The sequence below is a fragment of the Salvelinus namaycush genome, chromosome 38 (assembly GCF_016432855.1).
Source record: "Salvelinus namaycush isolate Seneca chromosome 38, SaNama_1.0, whole genome shotgun sequence".
In the NCBI taxonomy this organism is placed as follows: Eukaryota; Metazoa; Chordata; class Actinopteri; order Salmoniformes; family Salmonidae; genus Salvelinus; species Salvelinus namaycush.
In genome coordinates this window covers 247071-259163 of record NC_052344.1, presented here as the reverse complement: position 1 = coordinate 259163, position 12093 = coordinate 247071, and the positions used below count along the sequence as shown (strand labels likewise).

Sequence of the window (12093 nt, the reverse complement as noted above, 5' to 3'; positions counted from 1 at the left end):
TAAGTGTTTTGTGCTAATGAAACACTAACTGGAAAATAATGTAAAATGGTAGTCACATGGTTAAATTGAAAGTATTGGCCGAGATCTAAGAGACGATCTGCGAGGAGACCAATAGTAATGTTGTTTGGATCAGTCTGCCTGGTTAAAGTGTGGCAGTCCTGTCCTGGACACTTCCTGTATTTCCAGCTCAGAGCAGTTCAGTTCTGTCCCAGCCTCTACCGTAGCAGCTGAGTGAGCTTTTAAAGGTGAGTTGTTTAATGATTATCAAAGAGAGAGGACTGAATCCCAAAGAAGTTATACCTTTCACTTTTTGTACTTACCTTTTTTAGTATGAGGTTTTAGTCTCAAGCTATTGTTTTCTTTCAAGATCATTTATTTCTTATTGCTAAAATCGCCTTTAAGTCATTCACCATAGATTTCTTTTCACCATCGTCCATTGTTTGATCTTCAAAGTACAAAAAATAAATGAAACAACAGACACAACATTATTTATTTTAACTTGTAGTGAACAAAACATAATGCAACTATTTGATATTAGAATTGTGTTGCTTAAAAGTGATAAAATAGTACAAATTATTATAGAATATACGTATATGGTATTCCGGCACCACCAAAACTCTTTTGGTCAGTGTTCACAGATTTTCAATTTACTATAGTAATGTTCAGTAAAAAACGAAGAGCAGAAGTTGACTCATAAGTTTTTGAAAGTGACATAAAAAATAAAACAGCAGTTTAGAAGATTTTGAAACCAAATAATTGAAAAGAATGTAATGAATAACTCTAGCATCTATGTAAGATGCTATATCATTTGAGTTTGAGTTTATTTTGTAAAAACTGTCAAATATACTTTTTTATTTATGTTGTTTATTCTTCTTCACTTTAAATAGTGCTAACAAATTTTATGAATTATACGTTTTATTAAACCCATTTACACACGTATGCCATTTTTTTTTTGTCTCCACCTACTTACAACTTCTTTATATCCAGTGTGTATATCACATGTTTGTATATACCTTTTAAGTTATAAAATACATGTCTAACCTTGCATAATTAAATACATTCAAATAATAAAGATGTATAATATGGTATACATTTTTGTTCCTAAATGGTAGTTTACGTAAGCTATAGTGTTGAAAATAAGCCATTTAAGGTAATACAGTTATATTTGCCTCAAACATATTTGTATCTTTCTAATATCATGATCAGACTTAGATTTTTTTTTTCTGAAACCAATAAATGTAAGACTTTGTTTTCCCACTTAGGAAAAACAACATTAGTTAATTAAAAGTTAGCACTTCACCCCTGGTATAACACGGGTAGACATCAGATCAATTTCACTTCACATTACAGAATGTGTTAAGGAAAAACTTTTACCATTCACATTTCATGCATCATTTTCTGATCTTAGATTTTTCTATCTAAATTAAACCAAAACATCTTAGGTTGTATCAACCAACATATAGAGTAAATACTACAGCATTTTGGATATTTTTAAGTACAAAAATGCATTATTGCTAAAAGCTTTTGGCAAATGAATATATATATAAATATGATTCATATAATATCGTATTTCTTTATTTTTTATTTTCTAATAACTTGAACAAATAATGTTATTTAATTTGGTAATGTATTTCTGGAGAACAGCATATCCTCTTAGGCTATATTTAATCATATTTTTCTCTCTAATTTACCTCTAGCTTATCAGCCATCTAAATCCATAGGTGCCCATTTACCTGTCCAATCTGAATGAGTTATACAATATGTTTATCCGTGAAATACTGTTATGTTAATCATTATTCGTATTTGATATGATTCACCAACGTTAGGAGTGGAATTCTTTCAAGCCTTCCCTCTTATCACTCTTGAGACATAATAAAATGAATAATTTGACCTTTAAAACAATACATGTCTTCATTCATCCTTAGCCTCTTGAAAAAGCAATACTAAAGGCAACAAATATATATATGTTAAAATTGTCATATTCTAGTTTATTTTCTTTCATATATTGATGTAAAATATTTGCATTCTTCCCCAGACAAATATTTTACATTGATTGCAAATAATATAATTATTAATATGTTAGTTAGAACTATTTGCCTTTTCAATTGGAATGGACAGAGTTAACCTTAACCCTACTCAAACACGAGGAAACTGTAGAAAACTGATGTTCAGAAAATACTTAACTTCGTCTTTGGTATATTTGGTATATTTATAAAAAAAGATATCAGGATATACTTCTTTAGATCTCTTATCTGAATTTGTTTAGGTGAATCAGCAATCTGTATTGCTACTTCACTAGTATCCATGTTGTCTCTGTCCTCCATTTTGATTTTTCAGTTCTGTGTTCCACCTGTTGATAACGAGACTGTTTATATCGATGCCTGAACACTTCATAATCATAACATTTTGGTTTTTAATTCTGTTTAATCTAATGCATTTACTTTATAACATAACATTTTCAATAAGAATACCATTTAATTGGTTGTATACCTGCCAATATCGAGGCTGTATTCTCTGATGGCTTTCTGTTCTCTGAGGTATAACATTTGGCATCTAATAATTTAAACTGTCAATCTGTTTTTGAACTTCAGAGGTTTTCTATAGAAATACAAATCTTGAATTTGTAAACAGTTCAATCAATCAATCAAATGTGTTTATAAAGCCCTTTTTACATCAGCCAATGTCACAAAGTGCTATACAGAAACAGTTGAAAATATCAGCCATATAGGATCAGCAATCACACCGGCAAAGCCCTCTCTAGCCTCTTGTAAGTGACCTGTCGCCCCTAAATGGCTGCCGGAGGTCAGGGAGGTTAACAGAGACTGATGTTACTAGTCCCCTGAGTGACATCCCTGAGGAGATGGGCCCCTTACGGCCCCTTAATCCCTATTAGTCCCCTGTGTTAGTGATCTTAACCTTCTCTGAGCCAACACCATGCTACCTTGTCAATGGGGCCTGGCCGGCTCCCGGCTTAACACTTCTGACCTCAGGGGTCTCGCCCTTTGTTCCCGTAGCAACATCGGGTCACCCCAGGGGTCAGGGGTGTAATCGAGAAGTTGTATGGACACGTGTGCTTGAGGGGCCCCACCATAGACCACCAAGTAGAGGTGGTGGTTGGCGGGCAGTACTTCTGTCTGGTCAGTACTTCTGTCTGGGTAGCAGAGAGAAAGTATCTCTACATTGTATGAGGTAAATAGAAAGGGACAGCACTCCAATAAATACTCTTCAATAATTTCTTTATTCATTCATTGCACTGCATATATGCGATTCACAGCCCATTCTCTTATGGAATACGCCAGGAGATGCCCATTCTCAAGTCCCCCGATTACCTTTGGACCTGGCGAATTGTGGAAGCTATACTGTCCACTAGGTGCAACGTGAGCGCCTATTACATCTAGTAGACTTGCTTCTTGCTAGGGCGCTGTGGATGGGGATGGTGGATGGTGGATGGGCTCCGAGGGTTGTGTGCGGGAATTTATGCATAAACTTAAGTTTAACCTTATCCATAACCATTTGGAATGAATGCCTAAACGTACGTTTTAGTTTCACTTTTGAGGCGTTTGAATGACAGTTAAGATACGGCACCAAATGGCGAAATTAAAACGTCAAGCCATGGTGTAATTCTGTTACTGCAGTTACGCCACAGGTTGGCGTTTTATTTGGAGATTGGGTTGGCGATTCAGCCTCAGTCTTCTTCAGCGTGTGGTGTCAATGAGATGAATACATTACATTTGTCATGGACAAGTATACAATAAAGGGTATGGTCTTATTTACCCTACAAATGAATTTGATATATATTATATGTGACACAAAGCAGTGTACTATGTATTTACAGTGTTATTATTACAGGTATTGGGTAGCTTACATACCCTGCAGCATAACTCCCATTCTCCAACTGTTTGTAATTACTTTGCTTCAGTGTATTTATTTAATTGTTAACTAGACACTACAGCTAATAAAAAGACAACATTACCTCTGGGACCCCCCCCCCCAAAAAAAATATTTTAGTACTTTGATGTAATTTAAGCTTTAAAGCTCCGTTTGGCTCTTTGCAAAATAATATGCACATTCTAGCTGTCAAGTACAGTAGGATAAACTAAGCCAGATATATTTGTTCTGGTAAAGTCAGTCCCCAATCACCATAATGCCATAATCTTTGAATTACATTTTTTCTTTATTTGTGTGTTTCAATATCATAGTTATTTTTGTGAACTTTGGATATGGTACCCAAAACTGCTGTATTTGTCACTAAAAGTTTTTGTTTGATATATCAGGTACGTATTACTTACTTGTTACAAAAATTCCCAACAGTCTTTTTACATTAAGTTATTATTATGCTGTGAATCATTTTTGTTTTGTTCTCTTATGAGTGTCTGTGGTGATTGAGGTGATGATTGAAGAAGCAGACATTTTTTTTGTGATTAAATATTTTCCCTTACGAGTTGCCAAGTCATACTCTCTGGATAGTTGGGCAACAATATGATTTGTAGATGTGTGGGAAAGGATAATATAGCCTTACTTGATTAGTATTTTTTTTAATAAACAAGGAACCTTATTTTGGCATGCTTTGACAGATAGTAAAGCTCATCCGATGACATGTAACTCCATCAGAATGCTGAATTCTGATGGAGTTACATGTCTGGTCACAATTTAACAAAAAAGCATGTACTGTTTAAAGACAACAAATATTCATTGTTTTACTAAATTGCTTTGAAAGTATGTGCATGATGAAACACACAATACAGCTTTGATTTAGAAATCTACAGCTAGATGAAAGTGCGTCAATAAAGTTCCGTGCTACAGCTGACGGTTGTACAACTCCTAAAGAAGGTGTCATAAAGAGGTTGTTAATATTGGAGTTTGATCAATGGCAGACGTACACAGGCAACTCAGAGCTCTCTGAGAGGGGTGAGGCCTTAGAGAGGCTCACAGTGTCAGGTCTTGGCAGCCTACCCAAAACCAGAACTGTATCCTCGAATGAACTTTCCACAACAGCCCTGCCAAGTTTTTTGAATTCCTGCTACATGTAAAATTGTAAACAACAGAAGTCTCTCTTCAGACTAGAGTAGTGAAATGGGCCTGATAGTCAGAATGGAACAAAACGAATAAGTGACAAAGAGTATACTTTTGCTTATCTTAGTATTTGATCTATGTACTTTGTGCAATGCGGTTTTTCGTCTTGAGGAGTAGCGATTGGCTAAAGAGGTGGCGAGATGTGACGTAGTAGGTTTAACCTCATGTTTGTACTGTAGATGCCCCATCAGCTTTTTTCATAAGAAAACATGGGAGAAATATAGTTTAATTTAGCATATTCAACTGTACCGACTCCATCGTTAATGTTTCTCGACAACTCCTATGTAAACTGGATTACACGCGTTTCTGAATATGGAAATATTTATATTTTATTATATACTGGGTCATTGCAGAATGGGTAGAGTTAATGCTGAGAGTAGCCCAGATTTTAGTTCTGGGCTGGAGTGTGTTCTGTCTCCGTCCCACCTCCATGGCAGGCGCGCACACACACACACACACACACACACACACACACACACACACACACACACACACACACACACACACACACACACACACACACACACACACACACACACACACACACACACACACACACACACTGGGATAGAGCCAAAGCAGCCATGTTAGCTCCATCTTCTTTTTTAATCACCATTTAAAAATATATATATACACAAGGAGAAAACCAGGAAAAAATAGATCCCAAACCTTAATTTTAATGCATGCAATCCTTCTTAATCTCATGTAGCTAATGTACCAAAAAGGAGAGAAATTAAATTGCTTAGCGCTCCACTTTTTCTCTCATTTGTGCTCCTGCTACTTCAGGGAGAAGGGAGAGCTTCTGGGAGCTCTTGGTTTTTAGCGAACGCGAGGGGGACGGTAGCCTAAAGAGACAGGAAGTTGTTATAAAATAGCCTATCTGTCACAAACGTCCAAAGACCCTTGCTGTGGTTGCAAGCAGCCAGGCCAGAGAAAGTGTAGTAGTGTGTGTGTGTGCTAGTAGGGTTTGGGGAAACTGGCAATAATGTTTCATATTTAGATGATCTGTTACATGAATGATATGCCACATATTTGCGTGCGGCAACAAGGACTATCTCTTTACAGAGGGATTAAGACATGGTTTGTATGATAGATACTTATGGTTCAGTGAGATGAGATGTGTGGGTATGCGCAAGTGTGTGTAGGATGTGATCATCAGGAGAGTCCATTTTTATCATGCACCCCTAAATCGAAGACACCCGTCCGCCTCTTACCCTCCCTGTGGATCGGATTTACTAGTGCAGCCATCTGCATCGTCACTGTGAATGTGAGGAGGATCTCGCGGTGCACTAAGCTTTGTGTGTGCGTGTGTATGTTGTGTGTGTATATAAATCACAGCCAATGCTTTACTGCTTCTCCAGCCTGCAGCCTCGGTGAAGCAGTCTCACCCTAGAGGCTTATCTGGGTTTCGACTCCTTGTCAAAATACTTGCAGGGGCCGAGCGCTTTTTTAACAAAAAAAAGTGCCCAAGGTGGGGTGGATAGGGAGTCGACACTGCTGCAGTCACACTCTAAGTTGTCTGTAAAGGTGTTAATAAATGTTTTTTCATTGTGATCAGCCTCAAACCTCCCCCCATTTTTATAAGAATGGATTCGTCCGTCTCTGAAAAGGCTCCAAAACGTGCCTTTTGTCAGAGCTGTAGCTGCATGGTTGTGGAACAGATTTAGTATGAAGTTTGTTTTAATCATGCACTAGATGTGTGTAGGGCCCTGGAATTATGATTGGCGACTGTGTGTGTGTGCTATGGGAGTAGTTTGTCATTCTTCCACCCTATTGATCATCTCTCTTGCTCTCACACAAGCGTTGTGTCGAACGTGTGATAAAAATGCGTCTTCTTCACTTACTTCGATGCGTCCCTATTTCATCATCAGCTGAGCTCCATCTCCTCCACTCACAGCTCTTTATTTCTCTCTCTCTCTCTCTCTCTCTCTCTCTCTCTCTCTCTCTCTCTCTCTCTCTCTCTCTCTCTCTCTCTCTCTCTCTCTCTCTCTCTCTCTCTCTCTCTCTCTCTCTCTCTCTCTCTCTCTCTCTCTCTCTCTCTCTCTCTCTCTCTCTCTCTCTCTCTCTCTCTCTCTCTCTCTCTCTCTCTCTCTCTCTCTCTCTCTCTCTCTCTCTCTCTCTCTCTCTCTCTCTCTCTCTCTCTCTCCATCCGCCTCACTCTCCCAGTCCCGGCCACATGCAAGAGGGAGACTAGCGATATGAAAAAAGGGAAAAGCGTCTGCTGCTATTTCTAAAGCTAGATCCTCCCCTTCAGAGCGACTGTGCCAGGAGGAGGAGGGCTTTTACTACTCTGGGGAGTTTAACCCTCTGCCTCTATCTCTCAGCTCTGCAAGCAAGTCCAGCTACTAAATACCCTGCAACAAGTAGCTTTTGGGCCTCCGCCGTTTGACTTTAGGTTTGGTTTCCCTTTTGAAAACGTTTGTGGACTTTTTTCCTGCAGCAGATTCCATACTTTTGTATATTATTTTGAGTTATTGTACATTGCGCTTGGATAATTGTGTTGGTAGCTACTGCTTTTAACGTACTCCACGGTGTGTTGCATTGCCTGTTCGCCATGTCGTCCCTCTTTGGAAGATCAGGATGTGCTTCTTCATGCTGAAGATGAAGATGTCACGTTCCTGACCTGTTTTCTTTTGTCTTGTATTTATTTAGTTGGTCAGGGCGTGAGTTGGGTGGGTTTGTCTATGTGTGATTTTCTATGTTGGGATTTTGTGTTCGGCCTGGTATGATTCTCAATCAGAGGCAGCTGTCAATCGTTGTCCCTGATTGAGAATCATACTAAGGCAGCCGGGGTTTCACGTGTGTTTTGTGGGTGTTTGTATCTCGTGTCAGTGTTCGTGCCACACGGGACTGTTTTCGGTTTTGTCACGTTTGTTGTTTTTTTGTATTTGTAAGTGTTCAGTTTCGTTTTGATTAAATCAATATGAGCACTAACAACTCTGCGTTTTGGTCCGACCCTTACTCCTTCTCCTCATCCGAGGAGGAGGAATTAGACAGCCGTTACAATGGCTGTGTTTTCGGCGACCGCTGTGCATCTGTGGTGGCAATAGCTCGTTTAGTGTCTTGTCACGTCGCTTTGCCTTTTCTGCCTATTTTGTTTCTCACGAAGAAAAAAATCACACACACACATACTCCTAGACTTTTTCACCCCTCTTACCATTTATTTCCCCCTCTCCCTTTCTCTCCCAATTCCTCTTTCTTTCGTCCTTTCCAACTTTCTCTCTCTAGCTCTCCCAGTCTCTCTCTCTCCCTCTCTTCCTCTCTCCTTCCTGTGAAAGGGGAGTAGGAGGGCGGTGCAGCAGTGGCGGAGGGTTTTTTGGGACAGGTGCCAATTTCAAACAAAAGACATAAAAAGGCAATGAGTGAGAGGCCTCCAACGAAATAAAAAAACACAAGAAGTGATTTGTAGTGATCGTGTACTGTATGCGCGTCTGTGTGTGTGTGTGTGTGTGTGTGTGTGTGTATGTGTGCAAAAACAAACTCTTGCAGGATTTCCTGAGCACCCGATTGAGTGAGCGAGCGGAGATTTAGAATTCTCTCTCTCACTGTCTTGTGGAGGCATTTGAGTTTCGGACTCGGAGGGAGGGGTGGTGGGTGAAAAGGGAAGGGGTCCTCCTTTTTGGTTGCTGCTGAATTATTCACATTCCTGGGCCAACCAACCCAAGGCAGAGACGGGACTGGCTGACTGGCTGTAGCTGCTGCCTTTAGCAATCATCCGACATGCAGCTTGTCTGTTTGCTAACATTCCTCATTCAAATACTTTTTAACTGCCAGACGGGGATGACCATGCGCCTCCCAGGCACGAACATGGCCTCTTGTGGCGCAGCCCGGTGATAGACCGAGACAGACTAAGGGGTGGCAGACAGGAAGACAGCCCAGATATGATTCACTTAGCTGGGGTAAAGGCAGCTCCCTGTCACCCTTCTCTGGTTCTCACCGGGAGTCTGAATCTAACTAACTAACTGGCTGACTGACTGTGGCTGCCCTCTGTCTTGTCCCTCTCTACAGGATAACTACACTAGGTTCTGGATCTACTACCCTGGTGGAAAATAAGGCCTGTCTGGATTTCAACATCCTGGATTTCGCATCCTTAGTTGGTGTGTGCTGCTGACTGTCTACCCATGTCCGATTTGAGGTAAGTGGTACATTTCTAAGTGTGCTTCCTTGCGTGAATGTGTGTAAACTAGTCTGTTTAAACCACACATGGAAGTGCACATTATTTTAATATTGTTTATTTTTAGTTTAAGGATCTCAGACTCATGCAATGCAGAGATTGACTTCTCAATAATACACTATATAGATAAACATCAGTAACAATAACATACCACGTCCCCAAACAATCCAGCATTTTGATGTTGCCAATTTGTACTTCGCTGAAGAAACTGCCAATGTAGTTTCCGATGTAGTTATAGTTCCTGCTTCCCTCATGGCTGTGTTTGCAATGGTCAGTGTTTGGGGTCAAAAGCGGGGGACAGTTTTTGAGGGACCAGAGCTGAGTGTGGTTGCTGTAGTTTTGGGAGACATGCCAAAGCATGGTAGCAGGGCTGTGACTCTCTCCCAGAGTGGCTTTTCAGTTAACCACTGCAGCTAAGAGAAAGCCATCAGAACGTGTAAATCCAAAAGATTGTTGTCTTATTCTTAATTCAAGCGCTTACAGATATTGGTCGATTTTATTTTGTTTTTCATCCGTAAATGCGGAAGATAATCAAAACAGTCACATGATGGTTTAATTGTTTATATCAATGTCTTTTTATACTGTGCAATTTTTCAACAAATGTTTAATTTAACTTTAATCGACAAACAATATATTATTTTCTCAAGTGTATTTGCTCAAGTGGTCTGCCATGTGACACATTTAATATAGCAACATTTATATGTATAAAATTCGGTTTATATAATTTCTTAGAAAATATGTCCCTTTCAATGTTTTCTCCTATTAAATGGAAGAACAAATTCTGCTGTATGAGTATAGGCTTGAAAAAATAATAGGCCCAAAAATCCATCGATAGTAGTTGTGGTATGTCCAGTGTTGACGCAGATTCTGATAGACCTTCACCAATAGCAGGAGGGTATTTTGATTTAACCAATAGCAGTTGACTTAGAAGTAGGTGAGTCATCACAGATAAAACACACGAGAACCAACATACATTAGATGTCCAATACTCTATTCTTCACCACATAACACTGGAACACTATAAGACTTACAGAACACCGAAATAGATTATGTTTAGGCCTATAACATTTAGCTTTCTTTAACAAATAGAAATGATCCTTCATACGGTAAGATACTAACTCTTATTTTATTATTGTAATGTAGCCCCTCGTAATAAATTGTTGTTTCAATGCCATTAAAAGCAATCATACATTGTCTCGGAATATACCATATTAAAAACTTTATCATAGGTGTTAACTATGGCAAGATGAGGGACAGTGTGTTGGACTAGAGAAGGGTGATGAAGATATGCACGTGTAGGCACAGGGCGTACCCCCTCTGTCTCAGGCTTTTAGAGGCCTATAGTGGGAAGGAACGAGCCGAAACCTAGGATCGCAATGTGTTTCCAGAATGTTCTAGAATTTGGCGAGGTGTTCTAGAAACTGGTGAGGCATTCTAGAAGGTGTTATAGTTGTCATTGTACCTTCACCATGACATATCATCCAACACCTAAATACAGAAAGATGATTTTAGGCACGTGTCTACTGTACCATTTCTTACTTAATTTCATCAGCGGGATGTATAGTTTCAAGGTATAGAAAGGAAAGATCGTAAAAGAGGACACAGTGGATCGGCCCTCCAATGTTAGTAATGGCTGGGTATTTATAGTTGTATTGAAGCGCATGTAAGCATAAGATACATTTCAGACATACTGAGCCCATTCCTGGGGTATGCCAAAGGGACTGCTTGTGTAAGCAGACACACACACACACACACACACACACACACACACACACACACACACATACTGTCACGTAGAGGCAGCAAACACCCAGACACACTCGATGCCATGTGCTCCACAATGGACCCTGGGTTTAACGATGAATGGAGTTCCCACGCCTCTGTAAAGGAGAGGAGGGCACAAACCCCTCCTTTTAGCATTCACATACACAAAAGCAAAATAAATTACACATTTACACGCAAACATACACACTATTTACACACACACTTATACACTTACATGCGATCACACTCAAACACAAACACACTCCACACACTCAGAATGTGAAAGATGTGTAAGAAGAGACACTTAATTAGCATATTATGATTTTAGAACCCTATGTTTGTCAATACTCATAAGCAAAATACAATTTAAACATTGACAGAGAGAAGTGCAACACCACTGCATTCGTGAGAGAATTGGTTGATGAGAAACAGAGAATCGAAAGAAATGTAGGCCAGGCTAAATTGCATTCAGACAATTTTTGAAGATGAGGTTGGGTAAGTGTTTGGGCGCACGTTTGTGTGTGAGAGAGAGAGGGACAGACGGAGGGAGGGAGAGAGAGCCAGAGGGAGGTAGAGAGGGGGAGAGGGAGAAATAAATGGTAATAAAGCTGGTTTTGTGGAGGGAATCTAAATGAAGCATTGAAACAAAAGATCTGTCTGCGCTTGGGTTTATGGGAAAATCGAACAGCTTATTCAAGTCCAAAGACTGTGTGTGTGTGTGTGTGTGTGTGTGTGTGTGTGTGTGTGTGTGTGTGTGTGTGTGTGTGTGTGTGTGTGTGTGTGTGTGTGTGTGTGTGTGTGTGTGTGTGTGTGTGTGTGTGTGTGTGTGTGTGTGTGTGTGACTGAGCCAATAATAATTGTTAAGTCCATTTTTGCATTATTTACATCAATATTTACATTATTCACAGTTATTTAGTTATGGGGGTTTGCATGATAAAATGTCTTATCAATTGTAATGTTTGGGTCAAAATGACAAAAAGTATTGTACTTACAGTTGTTGCCATTATTACATTGGTATAAACATATCCAGACTTCAATCAGTATTTTAAAACAAATGTACATTTGCATGAAATTCTGGAAGT

General features: G+C 39.5%; 1 long non-coding RNA gene across 1 annotated transcript in view; it reads left to right on the top strand.

Annotated features, from left to right (window-relative positions):
* Positions 1-9277, top strand: part of LOC120031755 — a 28066-nt gene extending 18789 nt beyond the window's left edge. The window contains exon 3 of the long non-coding RNA XR_005473763.1: positions 9082-9277. This is a non-coding gene — a long non-coding RNA (uncharacterized LOC120031755). The remainder of the gene's footprint in view (positions 1-9081) is intronic.
* The last annotated feature ends 2816 nt before the right edge of the window (positions 9278-12093 follow it).